Raw genomic sequence first — 26,207 nt, 5'->3', positions numbered from 1 at the left:
CTGTGCTTAAGCCAATTATGCTCATCCACTTCAAAAATAAATGACTCATTATGGGAACATCGCATCCTGTAAGGCCAGAGGGGAAAATGAAAAAGTGTATACCGTTATATATATACACACACACACCTCTCAGAGCTATCTAAATGAATTATATATACATATATATATAAATAAATAAATATAAATTATTCATTTAGGTAGCTCTGACAGAGGGAGAAAAAACAGTAAATGAAAGAGCGCAATGGCATTTCTGTGATGCTGTGCTCATTATGGCCTCTTCCTGGCCTCCTCAATAGGCGCCTCCATCAGCCAGGTGTAACCATAAAACTCCCACTCTCACAGCATGGAGAGTGTCTAACCTTGAAGGCACTCAAGCTGTAAATTGACAGTCAAAACACTGCTGGCTTTCAACCAGAACCTTCAATGTCTATAGTCTGGGTCAGTCATTTAACCAAAAATTTACAAAAAAGTAGTCTAACCGAAAATATATAACAATTAAAGTCAAAAAAGTTCTACAGAGTGATCTGAAGAACTAGACGAGGACTCAAGAGAAAAAGAGCAAATAATATAAAACAAAATGAAAGACGAATGAGGGCAGAGTGAGGAGTTTGTTGGAAAAAGGCCTGAGCCCACACATTTACAGAAATTCCTCCAGAAAGAAAGACACAGTTAGAGAAAGAGACAGATGGATAGACTACACGATGCACTACATCAGGGGTATTCAATTAGAATTCAAAGAGGTCCAGTAAGAGAAAACTTCCCGAAGCGAAACATCAAAACGACTAACTTGCGTTATCATTCAGTACCATAACGTACAGTTGTATCAACATATGTTTTTAGTCAACAACAGACTGTCAAATCAAATAATATTTCAAGAATATTTACTGTCAGTTTTCACATCAAACTGGAGGGATAATAAATAATAACTACTCTAATAAATAATTCTAAATTTAAATAAACTAAAATAATGAGCTTAATTTTAAGAAAAAATGACATAAACACTCAACACATCTTAACAAATGAACAGCTGTAATGCCTCCTCTTCTCTTTCATTCCCTCTTATAGAGCTACCAATTTCCTACTTTCTCTTGTTCAGTGAGAAACGGGAACTCTAGCTTGTCCTGCCAGCTAGCGTTGGAGATCTATGAGATATTCTGGTTTTGAACTGCCCGTGGGAGGAACGTACATGTAAAATTCTGTACATTCTTGATTAAAAGCCATGTGAAATCTCTTTTCAATTTCGTGTGTGTTTCCAAAACGTCTCTCTGGTGAATCTCGCAGACTCTACTCGCAAGCATCGGAATGCACAGATTTGATTGGCTGAGCAGCGTCACATCAGACGATTGGAGCACATGCGATTGGTCTGCGAGTTTCCTGGGCCGCTAAACCAGTATAGTCAATGCTAGAAAAGCTGCGTCTAGGTCCGCGGTCTGCCTATTAGTGACCTCTGCACTTCATGATCAAATGTATGTGGACACCCAAATATTACAAGCAATTGTTAAACAAAACTATAGGCTTTAACATGCTGCTGTAACAGCCTCTATTCTTCTAGTTTCAGGCTTTTAACCAGATTCTGGAACATAGCTGCAGGAACTTTCTCCTATTCAGCCACACTTGCCCCTTCGCTAAGCCACGCCCCCCTTACTGTCGGACCTGTTGGACTTTTATCACACCGCTGCCACGGTCTATAACGGCACTCCCTGAAGAAATGTTGTCTAATTTTTGGAAAAAGCGATCTCAGAAAGAAGCAGGCTGTTTTGTAGTTGTACTGTGCATTTGAAGGTTGTATTCAGGCTCAAACTGATGTGAATCAACTAAAGACAGAAGCTAAAGCCTTCCGATCACAGAGTAAAAGTGAACCACCGTATTACCCTACTATTGAGAAAAATTACAACGATATTAAGGATCAACACTGTTCCTATACATTTAGGGTCTCTATTCACTATTGCAATTATGAAAAAGCAAAAACTGTAAGCCTATATATAACATTACACCCAGTAGGAAGTTAGCTAGCATTAGCTAACTAACATTACAATAGGATCAATATGCTACACAGTCTATATTTTTCTGGAATTATTTTAGGTTTTAGAAAGGGAATGAATCGTACTTCTACTCTCCAACCTCTCTGGGTAGCGACTGTAACTGTTACAAGTGCCCTAGGAACAGCGTTTGCCTTTTGCATTAGAGTCAATGGAGAGAAACCATGAGTGTCGGACCTCAGTTAGAACGAGAGCTTTACTGTACTGTGATTGGCCAGCTGCATATTCAGGGTGTGGCTTAACAAAGGGTATGCGATGGGGCCTGGCACAAATCTGACGTTCCAGTTCATCCTAAAGGTGTTCAATGCGGCCGAGGTCAGGAAGTTCTTCCACATCAAACTGAGAGAACAATGTCTTCACAGACCCGGCATTGTGGAAAGGGACATTGTCCGGGTGAAGCATAAACCACAACAAATGGGTTTTCCCCAAACTGTTGCAACAGAGTTGGAAGCTCATTATTGTCTTAAACATTACTGCATGCTTGCATTAAGAATTCATATAGCTGGAACTAAGGGGCCAGTCCCAGATCACAAGTACAAAACAATATACATGAGTCCAAAAACATCTTTGGCTGCTCGGATGAACGTAAAGATAGAGGAAATGGATAGAAAATGGAGGTATAAATATAGTGAGATAGAAGGAGATGGATGCATGGATGGAGAAATTGATAGCTAAAGAAAAAATGAAACTGGAAAATAGATAACATTTAATGAAAAGGATTATTGATAAAGAGAGCAATGGGATATATAGATAGAAATAGATGGATAAATGGAAAAAGATAGATAAATAACGATAGACAGATTAAAGATAGATTGATGGAGTGAGATAATAAATACACTGTAGAGCTTGTATAGCATAGAGGAATAGATAGAAAAATGGATGAATGAGCTTTTATGAAAGTGAGAATAAGAAAGATCAAGATAACAAAGATGGCCAGAAAAACAGAGAGAAAGATAGATAAAAGAAAGATGATACATCACATAGAGAGAAAAAGAGGGACAGAGATAGAGGGAGAGCAAGAGAGATATATAAGAAAATACTGAAAGAGAAAGATCATCAAAAGACAGAAACGTATACAGAGAAAAAGGCAGATGGATACTGTACATAAATAGATAGACACTGACAGACAGACAGAACAATGGATGCTGTGGATAGACAGATACATCGATACATAATGTAGAAAGACGGAAGGATAGGCAGAGCGAGAGAGTTAATTTCAACTCTCACAGACCCGTTCGCAGGTGTGGGTGGGTGGAAGAGGAGGAAAGAATGAGAAAGACGGGGGGGGAAAATTCAAATGTCTGAGTTTTCACACCGTTAATTTAGCCGTGCAGAGCCCCAACGCACCATTCTCTCACTCTTCCTTGCTCCTGTCGGAAACATGCTAATTAGGGAAGCCGACTGACGTGAGCGAGGTTTAAAGGGTAATTAGCATAAAAATCCTACATGCTGTATTTTTACTTTCTCTAATCAACACCCTCACACGTACACATTTTTCAGATGTGAGAAAAAGCGGTTTGACGCAATTAAAATGAAAATTAGCATCCAGGGGGAGGAGGGGAGGGGAGGAGACAAAATGTTCTCCCCTTGCATTTTGTTATTTGTCTCGTCACTGCACTTTTTTTGAGACTCAGAAGAAAGAAAAACTGTGGATAATGTAATTGTTTTTACAAATAGAGGACGTGTCGAGCGACAAGAACGCGTGTGTAGCTGCTATCTCGTTCTCTGTCACCGACTGACAAGCTTATCTTTGTCTCTCGGGAACGCTGATTCACTGTAACCGACATAATGCTTTTTCTCTTATGCGGTCTCTTATGCAGCAAAAACAATCTTCTCAAGATAAAATGATGATTGCACAAATGTTTACTTGAAGTGGTGCTTAGGAGGCTCCGAAACAGTATGTAAGTGCCTTATAAACACATAGCAAGTGCCTGATAATTATTATGGTCAGAGTAAACACCATGTGCAAAAACACCATGGATTTGAATGTTATCTACATAACTGAACACACTTTTGACGTTGTTGAGATGATTATGTTTGGCTTTGCTTCTAATCTGCTTGTATTTCACAATGAAGTTCGTATGACTCAGAAAACACTCGTACACTTTTAAACATCAATACTCCTTAACAAAGAAGCACGGGTGGTCTGTTCAAACTACTCAGCACACTATAGACTTGAATAAAAAAAACAGGCTTGGTCATTTCTTATGTTTTCCTTTTAGGATTACTTCTACACTGGCTTTAGCAATTCAGTCTGAGTTTCCACTGTTTCCCTCGGTTTGCTTGAAAGGAGAAAATAAAAGCTCTAAGGTCTGTTGGTAAGTCCAAAAAAGGTCTCTGCAGGGTCAAGACAAGACAAGCTGTGCTGAGGGTGAAAATAACCATTCTGCACTATTGCAGCAACGCCAGGCTTCATGGTGCAGTGAGTAGAATCAAATTTTTATCAGACATGATGGTTTAGGTGCTACTCTTCATCGGGTCATAACAATACCCTTCTGTGCTTCAGCGGACAAGTGGTGGCATCGGCAACAGACTAGATAACACATTTATCCAGGGAAAGATGATGATTACTGAGGTAACGCTATATTATTACTGCAAATAAAAAAAGAAATAGATAGCTGGTTTATTGCCCATACAGGTGGCACAAGTATCATTCCAGTTGAGTTACTCATTCTTTGATACAAGTATTACATGTTTTGCTAAAAAGCAGACAACATTGTGCATATTTTAAATTGCAGGGTCAGTCTGAAGTATTACAGTAAAAGCTTGATCTAAGACTGCATCCTTGATATTTTAGATAAGTGATTAAAAAATGCAAGCGTATATTTATATTTAAAAAAAAAATAACTAATACAGTGAGTTCATAAGACCTTTAAATAATTTAAAAATCAAAGTAAAACTAATGTCAGCCTTAGGAAGCATTTCAGACCAGCTGTCAAATATCTTTCAAATAAGCCAACATTTACTTTTCTATTATTACTATTGCAAAATCTCAGTATCTCATATAAAACTCTGTTTAATTTCTGCTCAGACAGTCACAATGTAAGACTAAAATGTTTGTGTCTGTGCTCGACTTCTTTCATGATACCCTACAGGGAGAGACAGGAGGAGGAGCAATGACTTGACCTTGGAGCCCAGTCTCTGAGTACCATATTGCTCCACACCTGGGAGGCCCAGGGGGGATGGAAGAACCCGTTAGCCCTTGGAGCTCTACAGATGGACAGGAGCTGCAGCTGAAAGAAAAGGGATGCGCCTTCATGAGGGTAAGGGAGGAAGGAGGATGGCCTACGATGCCTTAAGGGATCCATATGCTCTGCTGACTCAAGCCAATGACACCGATGATTGTGATTGGTTCAGATATAGGCCAAACTGGGTCAGTTTGCTGTCCTCAAGTGTTCACTCTTAAAATTAGTTTTCTCTTTTCTCGACAGAATTAAACCTCCAATATGACACTTTGTGCCATGACGAGTTGGCTGAGTTGGTAAGTATGTTAATGGACCTGGCCTGCATCTGCCTGGTCCAAATGTCTGAATCAGATTTGATTGATTTCAATGATGGCTGTTTCCTTCCAGCTGGAAAAACATTCAACCGATCAGAGATTTTTAGGTAAGCTTAAAAATGTGGACATCATCTTCCTACATAGTTAACATAAATGCATACTTGACATGAAAAACATTAATCGCCGCTTGAAACATCTACGCAGCCTCTGTGTAAACAGAAAATGACGCTGGATGGACAGGTACCACTGGCCACTGATTGGTTAGGGCAAAATTCTAAGTGACAATTAGTTTAAGGTTGAGCTAATCAGTGTCTGCTAAACAGGGATGGGACGATAAAGTAAATCTCAATTAAGAGGAAAAAAGACTGTATAATGTTAGTGTCATTATCGTCATTATTGTATGGAGTTTACATCTTAAAAGACACCATGTGAGATGGGTCATGGCAGTAAATACACATTTATCAAGGCAGAGGGTAGAGAAAGACAAAGTTGCATGGAATTACACTGCATTTTTATATATTACCTCATTAAAAATATTTTTCAAATTGAAAATAAATGTGTTAAATGATTATTGTTGTACTGCAGGATGGGTGCACGGCCAGTCCAGATGGGAAGTTCCTGTCCATTCCCACAAAGACGCAATTTTTAATTGCGTTTGCCGACAACCTCAAAACATGTTCTTGGAGTTTCTACTGCTGTACTGGCTAAGTTGTGATTGTAGGAAATATAATCTAATCATTTTGTTAGCATTCAACAAACTACAGCTCCAATTAGGGGTGGCAGAAAAAAATAAATTCTTAGATGCGGACGTGGAAGATTCTGATTCAATAAACAAATGTCAAAAAATCGATTATTTAAATGTTAATTGATAACGTGATGATGACGGAACGCAAAAGGCGGCACTCGCGGAGGTGCAGCCCCTGGACCGCAGTGGACCAAGGAGCTGAGGTTAATGAAGTAAATTAGGGATGCAAACGAGTCCTTTAATTAATTAAATGCTTAGTAATTATTCAGAGATCCTGTATAGAAACAAATTATGCATCAAAATGCATCAATAATCGTTTTAGAATCGCACGCAACCCTCTGAATCATAATTGAATCGAATTTTGAGGTACCAAGAGTTTCCCACACCTAGGCAATTGTAGGGTTTAGTAGTTTGAGGAGTTTTTTATGTGGACCAGAAATGTTGTGAATTACAGATTTCCCCACACCTTTCGCGCTGGTTTACTTAGTAAGATCTTTTCCCTGTTCTTGAGTCCCCACCGAGGAGAATGAACAGCGTCTGATGTAAAGGACCACGAGGTCGTCAGTCTCCTGGCTGGAGAGCAAGGTGTGTGAGACCCGCCCAGCCCGTCCCTCTCAGTGATGTCACCGTTACCACAGCAACTCAGCACACAGGCGCGAAAGCGTTGCCAAGCCCAGCAGGTGTGTGAGGGGGCTGCTTGTACTGTTACCATACCACCCCCGCCCCCCCGTTCCCTCGTCTTTCAAATGCCACCACCCTTCTCTCCCACAGTCCTCAGCCCTTCTCATCACCCCGTGCCATTTCCCTCAGAGCTGACTGCCATCTGTGCTCTGAGAAATACTCTCCATTTGTTTTTTTTTTTGATGGATCTCTCATCCACTCTTCTCTGTGTTGCAGGATGCTGCCGCAGGGGTTCTCAAACTCTTTCGTGTCAGAGACCCCCAAATAAGCCCCATTAGTCTACAGACCCCCCTTTGATAAGATTTTAACCAAGGCAGCCATATGGGAGGATCTTTGTTGATTTAGTATTGAATTTCAGAACTAACTGCACTGTATGTGGAGGGCTGAAAACTGTGATAACTCATTCTTATACATTCTGTAACTGGGGTCATTTCAACTAAACTGAATTACAGTCAATTGTTGCTTCATTAGGGGCCTTCTATGAACCACTTCATGAACCCTGGGGATCCCAAAACTTCCACTTAGAAAGCCACTGCAGCTGCCTATAGACAGCAAGAGACAAACAGAGAGCAAGACTGAGAGTTGCAACCTAAAACTAATGTTCTTTTCCTCCAATGGGATAAATGTAATAATAAGTCCTCAGGCACTTCTCTGCAGCTGTGAGAAAGATCACGTTACAGCCCCATATGAGCAAGCACAGTAAGTGAGTGTGTTTGTGTTGGAGTTTGTCTATGTGCACTTTCTGAAGAGTGTACTTAACACAGTGAATTGCCATCTGCATATGTCTATATAACCAATTTGCCTGCTTCAATGGGCCAATGGCCTGATGAACCAAGGGGATCATTAAAAATCGTATCCTTATCTTTATTACTATGTTATATTTACCGTTATCTTTTCCTATTTTATCGTTTTTATCCTTATCTTCATGTTATTGTCATCTTATCCTTTTTTTATTCTTATTCCTAATTTAATCTTATTCTCTTCTTTATTTTATCTTTGTCTTTATCCCTATAATATTATTTCTTCCTTATCCTATTTCACCTTTATACTACAAGACTAAAGCTGCGTCTCAGTTCTCGCCCTCCCATTCGTACACTTGCTATTTTGAGCGCATAAGTGTGTTCATTAACAAGTACAGCAAAATGTAGTGCACTATGAGTACCCAGATGGTGTGCACATAACGGTCAAAAAGTTAAGTGTGAAACGCTGAACTCTTCTCACCCTCAGTGGTCGCCATCTTGGCTATGTAGCAGAAGGGGAGGGACCACCAACCTATTTTCAAACTTGTGAAAATGACAGCCGAGAAAGCAGCAGCGGTTGCCATTGCACACTCAAATTCATTTTTATAAATTTTTAATAAAACAGAATTAAAGTAAAATGAGCAAACAAGCCAGCAGTAAAATTTTGGCTGGTGACAATCGCGGTCGAATGTTGACGGTAATGAGCTGCCCAGTAACAATTCGCCAATAAAAAGAAGATGCTGCAGAATGGCTGTGTTTGATTTGAGACAACACTACCCTGTTTAAATTCACTCACTACGCAGTACATGGAAGAGTACTAACGGAAGTAGTATGCTAATGTCACAAAGCTAACATACTCGGTGACATTGCTAACATGGGGAAGTAAAGTAGGTATAATGTTTACTATATCCTATGTTTAGCTAATTATTATGCTAACATTTGCTAATCAGTGCTAAATACAAAGCAAAGCTGAGGCTGACAGGAATTGTCATTAGTGTTGCTGGCATTTTGTCATAAACCAAAGTAGATGAAAAGCACTAGATGAAAGGTTAAAGGATCACCAAAGATATTAAAATTCATCCTGAGAGAGTATAGTTGTCAAGACATTTCACATGAAACCAAAAATGTCTCCCTCATGGTCACGCGGGAGGAAAAGTCAAGGGATCACCAAAGCCAGTAGTCTCTCTCTTCTGGGAACCATCGCTATCTGTACCACATTTAGGCTATATCACAATCAAGTCAGTGGGCTTCATCCTCTAGAGGCCAAGAATGTCTGAGCAAAATGCATCCAGGAGTTGTTGAGATATTTCAGTCTGGACCGAAATGGTTGACTGACCTGAAGTGGCCTACTGCCCAAACCACTGTTATTGCCATTCCCGGAGGCAAGCTGCTAGAGTGTCTAAAACAAGATTCAAGTGGAAAACATACAAAATGTGCGGGTTTTTTTACATTAAAATGTTACTCTCTCATCTTTAGCACTCAATCTTCGCTATCTCATCTTTTGCAAATGTTTATAATGTAGAATATGTGTATATACATTGTGCATTCCAAGAGCAAAACATAGAAGAAAAGATGCAGTGCAAAGACTGCATATTGAATATCACAGGGTGTACTGGGTTAAGTAAACATCAGAATTATGAGATCCCTTCCACTCACTGTATCTCTGTTCCTTAAGGACGCAGAGCCTCATTCAAGTGCTGTCACTTCCGTTCCATCTATTCCTCTGATCCATTCTGCAACGGCCGGTTAAATAGCCAGTAATGCCTTTTAGCCTGTTTGTGCTGGATGTTAGTGAGCCCAGACAGACTGGGATGGACATATGGTGGAAGTCTGGCAACAGACTTGCAGTCCTGATGCCATCTTCTAGGAAACATTTATACACACTCATGAGCACACACACCCACCTACACAAACACACATATCGGCACTACTTCGTATCCGTTGTCCAGAGCTCTGAACCGTGCCTACTTCCTGCTGTCCGATTATCTCAGAACCTGCTCCATACGAGCATCGTGGGAATTTTGGAACCTCCTCAATTTCCCATCATCCCTCTCTGCCAAGGGCAGGCATCCAGAACGAAGGCTGGACCGCGCTCCGCACTCGCAAATGCCCACCCACAGAGCGGGAGGATGGGACGGCAAATAAAGGCGAAAGCTGCAAGCATCCAGCAAGCACAAAGCTTTGTTCAAAGAACAGTCCAGCATGGATCGCTTCCTTCCCTCACATCTTTGTCTCTGTGTTTTCTGCCTCGCACGGGTATGTTTCAGCTCATTTTGTGTGTGTTGTCTGGTGCCTGTGCTGACAGCTGGCCTGGAAATCCTTTCCAAGAGTCACAGGTTGAGTTCTGTGTGAAACAGAGAAGTATTATTTGGAGGCCAAACTGACAATGAGACCCGCTTGCTGTCTCTATTTTTATTATACCAGCATGCAAACGCAGAACAAATCAGTTTCTAATATTGGTCTGATCCCAACTAGACTGTTTGTTGTTTCATACATTAGTAGTGTCTCTATTGAAAGTAGGTATCGTTATTATTAGAGCATTTGTTTTAATGATGTATTCTAAAATCCAATAAAGTTTAGACTCTAGGCTAATTATGGACCATAATAACATCAATAAATACTGTCCTTTGTAGACATTATTCTATTAACCTTGGTTAAATTAGGATATCATGTTGTATTGGCAGCCCCTCAACAGTTTTTCACATTTAATGTCATTGGATCTGATTTGGAGGGGAATTTGTGCCCAGAGATTCCTGTGCAACACAAAGTAGGTAGAGCTGTTCTCTTCTTGCAGAACTAAAGCTTTGTGGCAGTGGTGGCCACAAACTTCCATTATCTTTGTAAAAGTAAATCCAATCTTGGATCAATGAGGAAATATTATTTATGAGAATTAGGACAATAGCAATGCTACCACTCTCAGACTAAGGCCATTATATACAGTTTATTTACTACATTATTACATACTGTATGACAGTTTCATTTATTCAGAGTATGCCAAAAATTATAACAAATATATATGGATATTCAAAAATATGTTGCCCTTATCTACATTATTTAGCACCAATCTTTGAGCAATAATGAGGCAGAGTTTCATCTGATGCTCAGCCAACATTATAAGTGATGGCATCATGTTAGGACACTATAGTAAGTTTAATAAGAAGGGTAGTAAAAATTCATTGCAGCGCATGCATGTAATTAGGGTTGGTTGTGATGCTAAAACTATTAAGATGATCAACAGAATTTTGCAGAATTTCACAAAAAATCTCTAGTCCCAGCTTCTCAAATGTGAGTATATGTTTTGCTTTTCTCTGTTTTTAGGTCATTTGGACTGATGAACAGACAAAACAAGCTATTTGAAGACATCATCATGAGCTCCCAGGACTCCGAAGGGAATTTCCAAGTAAAAATCTACAGATTAATCAAGAACAAAAAGAACATGTGTTTCAGTCCCTTTGGTCGCTTCTGAAATTGACAATCTGAATTTTCAACTATACATACATTCCAAGTGGTACTCAAAGGGTCATAATGTCAGTATAATGACAGTGTGGGTTCATGAGAACTATGGCCGAGAAACCAATATCGTCTGAAGGTATTTCAACATACTTTAAATAAAATACCCTTAACAGTACCAAGAGTTTGGTTTCTAATGTGCACGGCACTGTAAAGCATCTTTATACACTTGAAAATAAAGAATGCATTTTTTTTTTTAACAATTTTCCTTTTTCCTCTCAGTATCTTGTCACAGGGGTTTTCAAAGCGTGAGGCGGGCCTCCCTAGGGGGGCTCAAAACAGTTTCAGGGGAAACTGAGTGAAGGGAAGTGAAACAATATTACATTACTTATTGCAGTAGTTATCAAAAGGAGATCACATAGAATAGCCTACATGTGTGAGAGTTCAGAGATATAGTAGTTTTTGGGAACTGTTTTCCGCCCATCAACTTCAGAAACTAATAAATGCCTTAAGACAGACCTATTTTAAAACTATTTGGTGTAGTCTGAGGTTATGTCAAACAGCAGTATTAGACTATCTTGGCTCAAATGTTGAGTGGCTATGGTATCAAATAATACAATCATCATCCCATAGGCATCCAGGAATTGATTGAAACTTACCAAGTAAACTAAAGATGTGTTGGGTGGTGCCGTTTCCCAAGCTTTGTCTGAGGGGAGGCCAGCAGTCTCCCTGTCTTATCACATACCTTAACCTATGTGTGATTACATCTGTTAAAGCGGTTGAAGTCAGCAAGAATTCCCTAGCAGTGCTCTATCTCAAATGGACTTTAATCTTAGCATTGTGTCCCATCATCACTCCATCCAACTGTTGTCTAATCCTTTGCTCTCCCAGAGAACAGCAGCAGGTGGGTCTGTTCCTTTGTGAATAATGAATGCTCCGGGATATTGTTTGAAGCCGCAAAAACCTGTTTTATACACTTTTCCTGTTGACGTTAATGTGACGAGACTCAACCTGCAGATAACTTGTCGTCCACCTGTCATTGTCAGAAAATAAAATCCACTCTGGTCTTATTGTGTGAGTGAGAGGTGGGAGGCAGAGAGAAGTGGACATCCTGACCTCCCCCAGAGCTCCGTTAAGGTTAGAGAGCAGCAGGGGCCGGTAGAGCGCTGAGGGCCAACAGCACAAATAAACATCCATTCACATAATATGCATGAATGCACTTACAACACACAGACAAACATCCACTCACAATCCTACTACTATACACTCACACATTGGCCTGGACATACCCAGATGCTACTAATACTAATAACAACTATCCAATTCTCTATGATATGCATGCCAGGTCATGTCCCACAATATGTAGGATGAAATACAGAAGGAAAAACATCGTCATCGTCGAGCACCATGTTAAAGAGGTCATATTATGCTCATTTTCAGGTTCAAAAACTTATTTAGGGGTTGTACCAGAACAGGGTTTACATGGTTTCATTTTCAAAAACCACCATATTTTTGTATTATTTTTTTCATACTGCACATTGCTGCAGCTCCTCTTTTCACCCTGTGTCTTGAATGCTTCGCTTTAGCTATGGAGTGATGCATCTTGCCTCTACATGATCTTTATTGAGAGTTGCACATGCACAGTTCATAGTTAAGGACTACTAGCCAATCAGAAGCAGAGTAGGGCGGGCTCTGAGAAGCCGGTAAACGGTTTCAGTTTAGCTATACATGTTCCCCTTACTTAGCAACATGAACTGGAGCAAGAGTTTCAGAGTTGTGAGTTATTAATCTGTAACTAAAGTATCTTTCATCCATAAAGTTTTAACTGAGCTCTGTCTCTGCATCACAGTAAAAACTTTGTCCATTGACTGCCTGGAGGGAGCAAGTGGATATCTTGTCACTGTGTGCTGCAGCTCAGTGTATTTTTCCACCGGTGTTTTTGAGGGCGTGTCTGACTAGTTGCTAGGCGAGTATTATGATGTGCATTTTGCTGTGATGTCACAGAGAACAAAAGGAAAAGGCTGGACTACAAAGGAGCTGTTTCAGGCAGTTCAGAGCAGGGTTTCTGGGAGATGGGAACTCCCTTTGGGCTGGACTTTGGGCTTTTTCACTTTGCAAACCTATTACATGCACAAAAAAGACATAACTCAATAAAAGGAGAGGGGAAAAGCCAAAAAGCATAATGTGACATCTTTAAAGCAGCACCAGGCAACACTGACATCCCCCAGTGGCAGTGTGATGTGATAGTTTTAATTTTTCAAAGCTTAAGAATTTTGATGCCAAGAACTTATGCAACATGATATTGAGCTGTTGGCTGACACGGATTCTTCTCTGTGTTCTGGTGGGGTATAGAGATGGTGAAGAGGTTCAGCTTTCATGAATACTGTAATGTAAAAATATATCCCTTTTAAATGAAGACAGCCAAATGTCAAAGCTAAAACTTGACATTTAAAAAAGTTGAAAGCGGTGTTACTCTCTCATAGTCAAAGATTAAGGCCACTTTAAGTAGATTTAGAAAGAAAACATTGGCAGCCCACAGTGGAAAGAAAAACAGACTCAATTTACACATGGATTGACTCGTCACAATAATTTTTAAAAAATCGTAGCGTAATATAAATATACACATCGTTTTTTTTATCTGTTTTTTTTTTTTATTAAAACTCAGGGGATCAACAAAGTGATAACAATTCACCCTGAGGGGGACATCAATGTGTGCACCAACTTTCATAACAATCCATCAGTTATATTTTACAAAAGGACAAGAAATGTCAACCTGTTGGTGCCACTAAAGGAAAAGTCAGGGAATCACCAAAGTCAGTAGCATTCATCCTTTGGGGAACATGAACATCTGTACAAATTCAAGGCAATCCATCCAGTAGCTGAGATATTTGAGTCTGGGCTGACCAACCGACAGACTGCCACCATCATCCCTAGAGCAATGTCACTAACATGGCTTTGTTTCTCAAACCACCATAATCTGCAAGAACCACACAGTACACGCTTGTTGTCCAGTGTCACCAAAAATAAAGTTTATGACAGTGCATTGTAGACTGCAGTTCCCAAGTCTGACCTTTGGCCCAGGGTACCACTATTGTGCCAAGTTACATAGCGTCAGGCAGGCTGTTTTACATCAGGCATAATCACCTAGAGGAACTTCGATTCATTATTTGCAGGTGCTGGGTGGAAATTAGGTGCACATGAGAGACAGGGGCCATGCCAATTAAACAGTAAAGATTAGTTACTCTCTAACTAACTTTTAATGTACCTGTTTTCTTCCAGGGGCCCCAGTCATCCTCTGGGTCCTCTGAACCATTCAGAGAACAGTTTACATTACAGCTGAAACATTTCTGAGTGACCATCATGACATCAGCAATCTAAACAGATTGAATTAGATGGGATGCTCGTCTCTGTTGTAGCACCAGTTCACTAAACTTTGCTCTGAAATGACAATATATTTTCACATAAAATTCTTACCTTGTACAGCTTTTCAGAGAAGCGTTTTAGTTTGGGAGGTTTCATTCATCCTTTCCTCAGTTCACTCAGTAGTCTTTGGCAGAATAGTGTTGTAATTCTAATAAGATTGCTTTCAGAATATAGTGAATTCTATACTCAGAATAGACCTAATTTAGTGACATTGATTTGGAGTCTGTTAGAAGCTCTGAGCCTAGCAACAATATACAGCAGATGTGGGTGTTATGTCCGTGTGTAGGTGGACGTGTAACACTGACAAGTGTCTACTTTATTAAATATTCCTTTATTATTAAAAGTAGATTGATTAGTTATGCTGGAGAGACTGTGCTACTGAATATTTTCATAATATAACATACAGAGGGTCTATTGTATGTTGCTGATAAAGTTTGACTCATTATAATCAAGACTTTATTTAACCATATCCTGGATTCGATGACACAAGCAAAACAAAGAAGGTGGTAATCTTTATCTAAGGCTCATTAATTACAGCCAATGTCACATTTTTATATTGTTTATTTTTTTTAAATGCATTTACCATTTTCATATATTAAATTAAACACAAACATTTTAGGTTTTATTGTTTTCAAAAAAAAGTCCCTATATCTTAAACAAAACATCCTTATGTGAAGCTAAAAAAGTGCATGTGCCCTGTTTTTTTTGTCCTTGTGCTGTAAAATATGTACGGACAGTGTTGTTCAGGTAGGCGTGTTATCACCCTTTCAAGACCCGGTTGGGGGGGACAGATATATCTGGGCTCAATTAGTTGCACTGTCACGGGAGGTTGGTGTGCCGGTAGCTTGATGGTCCTGGCTACAGGCAGCTCAGCTGTAAATCAGACTGTGTGTAATAGGCTTCGCAGCGGTCTCCAGGGCTGAGTATGTGTTAGCATCTGCACATGCTCCTCTGTGTGTGTGCGTGAAGCGTGCCAGAGCACAGCACAATGGCTTCCCAGCATTTTATCGGCCGTTTGGTAATAATAGTGCAGGGTGGAATTGATGCAGGCCTTTAATGGCGGCTGGTAATTTGTGTTAATGCTTTCAGCCAGAGCCCTCTGAGACTTTCAACAAGGACTTTTATGCCACCAAATGAGGGAAAGGTCACTGCCTGCTTTATTCCATCGACCAGACGGGATCAATGCGGCTAATGTTCTCGCCGTAACTTTGTTGTTTCGCCTGGTTAGAAAATCAAAACCATATTTATGATGGTCATTTTTTCCTTCCCCCTTGGTCGCCAGCGATTGGCACCGACGCTCAGATAGGAGCTGCAAACATACAAATCTTTATTCATGTTCCTGTCATTTAAATTCCGAGCTTTGTCCCTTTGTGGCGATTTCAAAGCCCTGTCCTCTAAAATATTTAAGTGTGGACTAACCAAAGAGCAACAATTTGGTTCAACTTGTGGGGTATTATCTCTGGCGAGCAGAGTGTAGCCCTGGCAATCAGAGACGCCCACCGCAGCCGAGAGAGGAGCAAGAGACACAGAGCAGAGAAATAATTAGATGACAGAGATCGACAAACACATCAATAAAATGAAAGGGATACTGTGTACACTGAACAGGAGGCACAAATTGAAGAAAACAGGAAGAGACCTACTCATTTAGGAAAGTTCATGCATCCAATCAAAGAAGAGCACAAAAGTTAAGTATTGACCAGTATTAGCTGAACTGTAATTGGCTGCAGATAAAAAAATGCAGACAGCTAAGGAAACAGGCTTTAAAGTGATCCAGGCTGGTGACCGTATTTTTCTATTTATTCAGCCAAACACAAAAGGCTGCCATGCGTTCACCTCTGCCTCCTGTGCATGATGGCAAAACGTCACTTTCCTTCCAGTGGCCGACGCATGAAGCCCTCGCCTCTCTGGCCCATGCAGTGATGCATGGCTGTATCTGTGTACTCGCAATTATGTGCAGCGTATGATGGATGAAGGGGGAGGGAGAAATCCCCAGAGTGCGCAGCTGACCCATCACCGCACCCCCGCCAATCTACTCCGTCCTTCCTTTATTCATACTTTACTCAGGCTTTTCCTTTTCTGCTACATCTCCTATCCCATTATTAATCTGTCCCTTGTCAACACGTTTTTACAACCATCATCATCCTTCTTACCTCCAGTACCTTCGCTTCTCTCTCCGTCTCTAGAGTGGATTTTAGCTGAAATAGGTTTTTGAAGACCCCCTAACAGATCAACTATAAAGGGTGATAATCTGCTCTAACTAATAATCACTTTTTATATATCAGTTAACCTCTTGATTTCTTTCCTGATTAAGTGTTAAGTCTTATTTTCTTCAACAAACAGTCCAAAACTCACTGATATTTAATTTAAAATGATATACAGATAAAAGCAGTGAATGTTTACATTAAAAAGCTGAAACCATTCTATTATTTGATTTTTTTCTTGATAAGTAGCCAACTAAAAATAGTTGGTTATTGACAAAAAATATTGGTAATTGACCCGTTAATGTAAAGCTGTGTCTACTGTACCTGCAACCCTTCATCGCAGGTTTCTGGTTAAACCAAAAACTCGCAAAAACTATAATCTTATAGTTTTTGCGAGAGAATAGTGACTTTGAACGCTTTTTAGTGAAGTGATGACATAATGTATAATTATCCAAAAAGTTTATTAAAATCTGAAATATTAGCTTAGCTAATTGTAGAAGAAATGCGTCTTCCAGTATGACAAATATATTTTTTGCAAAAGCACCACTTACATGAGTTTACATGGGTCAGCCATGTGTCATGTCCTTCATCAGCAGATGGAGTTTGCCCACTTGTAATGGAGATGGTTCAAGTTGTTTTTACTTTTACTTGCCTGGCAAAAGTGTTTAATTTTAGCCATGTGATAACAGGTGGTTGTGTACAATGGGCAAATCCTCCCTGTTCAAGAATAGTCTTTGGCTGGTTTCGAATGTCAAATAATAAGTGGACCTTGTGGTAATAATTAGATTTTTGTCAATTTACTATTTCCAGTGTCAATAACGAACCGTCAAGCTCACTGTTTATTATTCTTCGGTTAACTATCTGGGTCACATCCAGATTTTTGTCCAGTTGGACAAACCCAAACACAATACCATAACTGACAGAGGATTCTGAACGCACCATCTTCAAATCACTACACCACACAACTCTTGAAACCAAACAGCAGCCTCAGAGAAAATACATTATTTCTTCCTTGTTGGAAAAAAAAAAAAAAGAGAAAAAGAAAATCACATTACAATTCAAATGTGTTCATTTAAAGAGGCCTTTTTAAAAACATCTCCGAGGCATACAGCACAGCACAGTTCTTGGCTGTGGCAGGAAATGATAAATAAGAAAAGGAGCCTTACTTCATTAGAGGGTGACATTATTTTGAGAACAGATATTGCGCTATGAGACAGAGTGTACAATAACACAATAACAACCATCACCCGCCGCCACCGCTGCTGCCACCGCCGCCTCCCACCTCAGCCTCTTGCTGTTGACAACCCAGGATTGGATATCTTGTAGAGTGCACCGGAGTGAGCACTGTACACAATACAGTACAGCACTCACAATAACACAAAATATATTTCCCAATGTAGGCCATAATTATTTCTCCCTGCGTAATTTAATCCGCCGAGTGCATATTCAATTCCGATCTGGGTTTCTTGGTGCGCTGCGAGGTGCTCGGCGCGATTGTCTCTGAAATTGGATTATGATAACCTGTCACCGCTTTAATTCCATAAGATATTAGAGGTGGTGGTGGAGCAGAGGAGTGGAGTGTATCGAAAAGGGTGGCGGCGGTGATGGTGGTGGGGGTTTCAGCGTTAAGAGAGATGTGTTTAATGCATGTTTCATTCTGTGTTTCCTCAGGGGAGGGGAGACAGGAATAATGCGTGTCTAGTCTGACCTCTCAACACACTTTATTCCTGATCCCTGACATACCCTTTAAATATCCATTAACCGACACAGAGAGGGGAGTACAGGAGGGGTGGGGGAGTGGGGGGGTGGAGGATGGAGGCCCTAGGATACTCATTTCTACTTGTTATGGACTGCAGACAGAGGAAGGCGGTCTTCTCTGTGTCTCTACTTTGCTGCCTGGCTAATAGACGAGGTCAAACAAGGTTCTTCTTCTGTGTCAGCTGCTGCAGTAGAGTTAAAGGGTAAGTTCACTTAAATTAAAAGAGACACCGTTTTTTTTTACAGAGGCCAAAATGTGTCAATCCATGCAAATAGATTTTGGTTTATGTGTCAAAATAATCTATCTAAAACTGTTTCTACGCCCCCAAAACAAATGGGGTGAATGGGATTGTTTTTCATTTGGTGCTGAAAGCACTGGAGAATCAACTAAACAATGAATTTCTGTTAAACAGCAAAACTTCAATCAAAACTCTCATCCAGTCATTTGTAATCATCTGTTTTCAGATAGACGTAAAATTTACATTTCAAAAATTCAACAGCATCTCTTTCCAGACTAGACTAGACTCAATGACGTCATCGGTTACAGAAATACGTCAAATTGCATAACTTGTATCGGCATGTCGCAAAGTGCTGCACCAAGTCTAAGCAGGGACTCCCCTGGAGAACAAGCTGCAGCTGAAAAGCCTTGCTTATGACCATCTAAAGTTTGGGAGTATTTTAGACAGAGACTGAACAATGTGGTGCTCTGTAAGCAGGGGCATAGAACTGGTGGGAAAAGGGGACTGAGTATACAGGGCCCTCTTGGGATGAGGGCCCACAGAGAATAGCCGTGGATGTGGGAAGGAGCCATCGAAAATTTTGTGCTATGGCCCTGTCTATAAGTTCTGTAAATTGGAAATGGCTTATGAAAGCAGTACAAATGCTTTTGCATGAACACTTGAATTGGCACATATACCTCAGGCAAAATCATCCCAGAGCACTTAGTCAAGACGGTACCGGCAGCAAGACGGCACTGAAAATCCTGTTTATTTATATATAAATTAATCAGTGGATTAATCGATAATAAATTAAGCCCTATTCCAGACACAGTGTGCCCATAATGACCGTTTTCATTGAAACTAATGTTTTCTTTACCAAAAAAACAGTACATACGATAACCTTTGCCAGAGAGGTGGATTATCTAGAGCAGCTTGGACATCATTTTACTGAAAGCTCAAAACCCGGGTGCACTCAGTTCCTAGTTAATGAAACCTGATCCAGGATCAAAGTCAGGCCAGGTCCAAATTATATTCAGTCAAATCAGGTTGAGTAGGTCCCGATGTTTTGCCGGCCTCAGGTCTGTATGTCAATATTTCTTATACCCAAGTGGATACAAGCGGACTCATTAGCTTTGATGTGGAGCATCATAATAATTGCAGCAGGAAAATGTGTTTTTATGGGTGAGATGCGAGTGTGAAAAATTGCTACTTTTTGACCACCAATGCTCATTAATTGGTTGCGTATCGTGCTGCAGCCAGTATGGGTGTTTTTTCTCTATTTGGATCAATTCTGGTCGATCACATTTTAGATTTGGTCTTATTATACACGGGTGTGTTTCAGAAAAGTTCTGACTTTCCTCAGGTACATTTTCGATATGGTCACAGCAAAGTTAATTTATGAACATCAGGTTCAGGAAGGTCTTAATATTTGACTAGTGAAGACATCTATTTTCAATTGTTTTTAGGTAAGACATGCCTTATAAATTAAGTTAGATGCATTGGACTCGGGATATAAAACTCACTATGTGCATGGCTGAAAACAAATTGAATTTTTATTTAAATAAAACTTTTGCTTAGAATTTTGGTGAATTGACACTACAAATAAAATATATGTATATGTCTCTAATCCTTTGCTAAGACATGAAGATGTGGCTCCTGTGTCTGTCTGATGTACAATCCAAAGCAGCAGTCAAGTCCTTCTGTGTTCAGTTTCTGCCATCTTCATTCCAGTTCTTCTGTGTGCGGAGAGTAGGCAGGTAACCGTGATCCACTGTGGTTGGAAAGACAAATCACTGTTTGGCCTCTGAGCAGGCTGTGCCTTCTAAACTCGACACAAACGCGTAGCTGACATTAAGTGTCCTCATCGGACTAGCCCTCTACTTCCCCTCTCCCATCAAATACAAACGGGCAAACACATGTCCTTATGTACACTAGTTTTTATAGTGTAGAGTTTTGCAAGGTGTGGAGTCAAACTACAAATATCACTGAGCAAAGTTTCAGGTCACTGACCTTGGCGTTTCCTATCTATCTTTCCCCCTTTCTTTTCTCACTAAAGCTAAAGGTGATGGCTCATTTAGATAATGCCTCCATCCTCTAGCGGACTCTCTTATCCAGCTTTGCATGGCAGTTTGTGCAATCATATCCTTTGATTCTTTCTTTTTGCAAGCTGCTCTAGGTAAAAGCTCTGTTCAAATTAATGCAGATCTCAGCATATTACTTACATTTACTGTGTGAACTTGGCTATACTCCTGCTTTTATCAGTGGAAAGCAATCAAATCTAGCCAATGACAAAGGAGGTCAACCAGACCTTGGTACTTCAATAGCAGTGCTATTAGACCTCTGTAAGGCTGTGAGAGAAGTCACTAAGATCACCAAAAACATTTAATGATTGACGTTAAATACACTGTAAAATGTGTTTTTGCGTGAAATAACATTCAATATACAGTATATTACATTGACACTGTCAACAAGAAATATATTTTGTGAAATAAAGGAAAATAGTTCTAAGCAGGCATGCAATAACCCAGGACCCAGGCCTAAGGATGATGTCACCAACACTACATCGATGTCCTTCTACAATTCATCCATCTTCCCTAGTGGTTGTTGGAAGAGATGTTATTCCCGGATACCTCACTTGTCTTTTCTTTGCATTGCTGCACAGCAGCGTAGGTTGTTTTGTCTGTAACATCAAAAGCCTTTCTTCTGCAACTTTCTTATAGATCATGCACCAACATACTCAGACTGTCATTCAACACATCACTCCCTCTGAATGTACACTCACAATATATTTTTGCATAAGAACAAGGAGGTGTCTCCCTAGATTTACTCCAAGCTATGCAACGGCATGCAATTCACTTCAGAAAGAAGCTAGTAGATGTCACCGGCTATTTTTTGCCTTCAAACGAAACATACTACTCTCTCGCTCCCAGTAGCATAGTTTAGAAGAAAAAGCCCCGTGCTTGGAGCAGAGTTTCTCAGTGGAAGCCTGCCTGGCTTGCCTGCCCCTTTAAACTCAGAGGGGAGAGAAAGATTGTGACAGACACTATGATCCACATCAGTTAGCGTTAGATCAAGCCAGCACAAAAAACGTGTGCTAGATGTCTCATGTTTGGTTCAGGGCTGTCAAGGAGATGTGAGGTCTCCATTTAGAAACCTGCCTCTGAAGACTATTTATAGCTCAGCATCTTCCAGCAATAGGTCACAGATGACATTGACCACAAAGGCTGCAGGTTTGCTCAGTCGTTGCATATTCATTTAGTAAAAGCTTGCAGTTTTGCCTTATCTGCATATAATTCTTCTCCTCATGATATGATCTAATCTAAGCATCAATTTAAGTGCCAGATTTGAATCAAACCCACTAATTTAGGTGCCATTTGATTTTACTAACCGCTTCTTTAAATCCGCATCAGAGCTAATGATACATTTGTGCTCAATTTGTTAAGGGACTAAGTTGAGTTGTGTTAAGAGGACTCTAGGCCTAATGGTCTGTGCTTACCTATGCTTTAATGTGCACTGAGTAAATCCCATTTCCATCAGGTCCCTCTAATCAAAGACAGAGCTAAATGGATGCATGATAAATAGACTCTTCTCTCACATACTGACTAAAGTGGATGTAATGGCCAATCGCTCCAAAAACAGAGATGTTTCTCCTAAAATCAACCTTTTGAAGGTATCAGACTACTTGTTACTTCTCTCTGGCTGTCGCTCTTTTCCTCAAAAACAAAAACAGGCTCGTTTCAGATAAGCCCAGTTATTGCAAGGCCATACAGAGGCCGCAAACACACAGACTTTTATAATGCCAACAGTCACAGAAGATTAAAAAGCATCTCTGTGTCTTCTTTTTTTTCATCATGGCAGATACATCACAAAAGGTGGGGGTGGTGGGTGGGGGGTTTGTGTGTGTGGGCAAGGAAATGGGGACTGTTTTCTTCAGAGCGCCGATTCAGAAGTTGGCACCACTTCCACTCCGCTGAGTCCTCCCCCTCACAAGGCCTTTTCTTTCTGTTTGATGTCTGTGTCAGTTTCTTTCTGTCTCTCTGTCTTTCTCTAATTTAATAATCCTGCTTTGAACTTTATCGTGCAAAGGACTCACTTTGTTGGCTGAGCAGGCAGGCAAGGCATCACTCAGAGGGCAGGGTTGAGATGGGGGGGGGGTAACAAACGCATGTCGCTTTGTGCTTTATTTACTGTGAAAAGGGAAGAGTGTGGAGACTCCTGTGGTTTAAACCTTCTGCATCTGGTGTTACAGTATGTTACATATTAAATGAGCAGGACTACAACTTGTTCAGATCAGGTCCCTCACAACTTCACTATCAGGGAGAGTTTCAGAGGCTTCTTCATGCAGACTAGAATAAAAATGCCTGGCTCAATACAATTAGTAAAGTGATAAATTCTGATGATTGTTTCAGTTTTGTATCTGATTGATAGTTGCCTTTAGATCTGCTGAGCTTTATAGCGTCTTATACATTGTTGTTTGGGTTTTCGAGCCAACAACAGAACTGGTTACTCTCACTGCTCTCATGGCATTGTTTTCAGATGTAGAAGGCAGCTGTTTTGTTGAGCCTTTAGCAGCTAAAGAGGCAGAAATGTCCAGGGATTGGTGGAGACCAAAACAGAGCTAAAAGGAGACTATTGGCCAGAAACACAACTCAAAAACAATGCTAATGTTGCATGGGGTGGTGATGGCGCCTCGGGTAAGACACATACCTTTCACGTGAGAGACCTGCGTTTAATTCCCACGGTGACACATCCACCAATGTGTCCCTGAGCAAGACACTTAACTTCTAGTTGCTCTATAGGCACGCAACCTCTGATATATATATATATATATATATATAGCAATTTTAAGTCGCTTTGGATAAAAGCGTCAGTTAAATGAGTAAATGTAATGATAATGTAATGCTTATGTGCTGGATATGAAAAAATGGCAACTCCCTGCTATTCATTTTGCAACATCAACTTAAAAGGTGGTAATATGTAAGTGTTGTATTCACAGCTTGTTTCTACTGCCCCCGAGTGGCCATGTTATTGCAGCCTCAAAAGGTTTTAAGGGTGAAATTTTCATGACATACATTTTTGTTTGTAGAAAAGACTGGGCTCAGTGCTGTCATCACTAATATACTGCCAAAGAAAGACATTTTCAAATCTTGGACGTAGGGGCTTTAAAATTGTTGAATCCTAAGCTTTGGTTTTGAGAAGATTATATAATAAATCGCAACCAAACCAAGCCGTACATACCGACTATCAGGACTATGTCAGCTGAACACTATTCCTCTGTGCAGAATACAGCACTCTTTGAAACACCAGCCTGAGGTTATTTCAGGGGCAGCAGGGCATCTTGTGTGAATACAGCCAATCAGACAGATCTGTGCTAAGGTGTGTGATAGCTCAGGCCCAATCCATGACCTTTTCTGAATGTGTGTGTGTGTATATATGTGCATGCAAACACTGCGTCTACCACAGAGCGTGCACTTCGCCGAAAGGGCCAAAGATGAAAGGGGCTCGATCAGAGACAAGAGGTTGAAAAAAGAATGAAAAAGTTTGAGTCGGGCAAAACAGAGACTTTCCTTTATGAAGTGGAGAGTCAAAGACGGTGTGACAAAGGAGCAGGTGTGTAATAAAGAAACTGGGTGGAAGACACAAAAGTCAAAGAAGAAGGTTCAGTACCCCAACAGCTCTTTAAGGTGCAGCTTTCTTTTCCAAATATATAACTGCAAAATGAACTGTGCTAACAACATTACACACTAAGTGCACTCTTGAACTCATATCATCCCAAATGCTTTTGTTGTGTAATTCACTAGACAAAGGCATCTTTGTGGGAAATGCTGCTAAGAAGGTTAATCTAAAATATTACTTGAGATCATTGCTGAGGCTTAGAGCTGGAAAAAAAAACTACAAAACTTCAGTTTTGCGTAAAACATAACAGAACTGGTAACCACTGTTACCGTGGGCATGCCTTCTCCCATTTAACCAAATCTAAATCTACTTTTTATTTAAAAATCATCAATAAAAACTTGACATCTATTCTAAAATGCACTGGTAATAACTGTAAGGAAACAAGAGTTGTGGTTAGATAATCTTTTAGTAAAAGAAGATGTATGACATTCCCCAATTCAAATAAAGATAACTGACACTGATTCACTGCTGGCAGAGCTGGTTAGTTCTGAATCTGGAGCAGAATTATCTCATCTCCATATGGTCCTTTTTTCCACACTGTAACTGAGGGCAAGTTCATAGAAAGCACAGTGACAATTTTCTTTAATCTGAACTGAGAAAAAAAATAAAAATAAAGTGCTGCTCTTTTTACCATCTTATGTTTTCTCATTAGCGCTATCATATTTTTGTAAAATATTTGCAAGCCTTGCTTTTACTTTCTGGTTTTCAACACTCTCTCTTTGGCGCTTTAGTGTGCATTCCGAGCTAAGGTAAGGCAAGGATTTTTTCAGTTTAAATGGTGCTTTGACATCCAGCGTGGTTAAGCCAGTACATCAAAAAAATGACTACTCCTATGTGTCCTCATGGACTAGTGCTTTCATAGCAGGGAAGCAGTAAGCCTATTTGAAACAATGACAGAAAAGTTAAAAAAAATAAATAAATGTGAGTGGGGATGGGGAAAAACACAGGTTTTAAACTAGAATCACCGCCCCGTAGTTGATTGCCAGTCAAGTTGAAGTTTACATCCATGTCCGTCCAGACTCATAATACATGTAGTGAATACTTGGAAAGATCACGATTAGCTAGACCCGGTCCAGTACGGCGTTTGCAGTCAGATTCCAATGAGGCAGGGAGTGAAAGGCACAATGGAGGAGATGGAGGAAAGCCTGTACTCTGTTCATTATTGTTGTCCTTGTGTCGTCCAAATCAAGGTGTGCAAATCATCCAATTCATTCTTACATTATGGCTAAAATCCTATTTTGTGGTCATATACGACTCACATGTTTCATCTACTTGGTGTCTGACCAAGAGTGAAATACGTTAACAATCTCTCCTTCTGTTCCTGAGTAATGGTGTTGGGCCAACAAAGTATTTTCCACAACATTATGAAGTCGCAGTAAATTTGACCTTTGAGGTAAAGAAATGTCTTAACATCCTCGTTGTAATGGCGTTCTTGTGTCGAATCACTTCATCCTTGATTCCAAGTGGACGTTTGTGCTAAATTTGAAGAAATTCTCTCAAGGCGTTTCTGAGATGTCACGTTCACAAGAGTGGGCTGTACGGACGTATAGACGGATTAGATTGGAAGAACACCTGAGAACATGAAAATTCATGTCATGATAACAAGAAAACAGGAGAGACGAGAGCCCTCACTGATGATCACTGACTGAAGTGCAACTTAAAGTAACAATAGTTTTTCCTACATGGGTATTAAAGTGGGATGCTGATTTCTTAGGTTCTTTGAGACCCATATGCGAGTGTGCACTTCAGTTATGTTTACATTGTTCCAAATGATGTA

At 40.2% G+C, this 26,207-nt stretch overlaps 1 protein-coding gene across 7 annotated transcripts in view; it reads right to left on the bottom strand.

Moving 5' to 3' along the window:
* celf2 (cugbp, Elav-like family member 2) overlaps nucleotides 1–26,207 on the bottom strand; it is a 492,311-nt gene that overhangs the window by 424,341 nt on the left and 41,763 nt on the right. The gene's annotated exons all lie outside the window — the stretch shown is intronic.

The sequence above is a fragment of the Micropterus dolomieu genome, linkage group LG16 (assembly GCF_021292245.1).
Source record: "Micropterus dolomieu isolate WLL.071019.BEF.003 ecotype Adirondacks linkage group LG16, ASM2129224v1, whole genome shotgun sequence".
Classification (NCBI taxonomy): Eukaryota; Metazoa; Chordata; class Actinopteri; order Centrarchiformes; family Centrarchidae; genus Micropterus; species Micropterus dolomieu.
The sequence above is the reverse complement of the archived record's forward strand: the minus strand, read 5'-3'. Positions and strand labels throughout refer to the sequence as shown.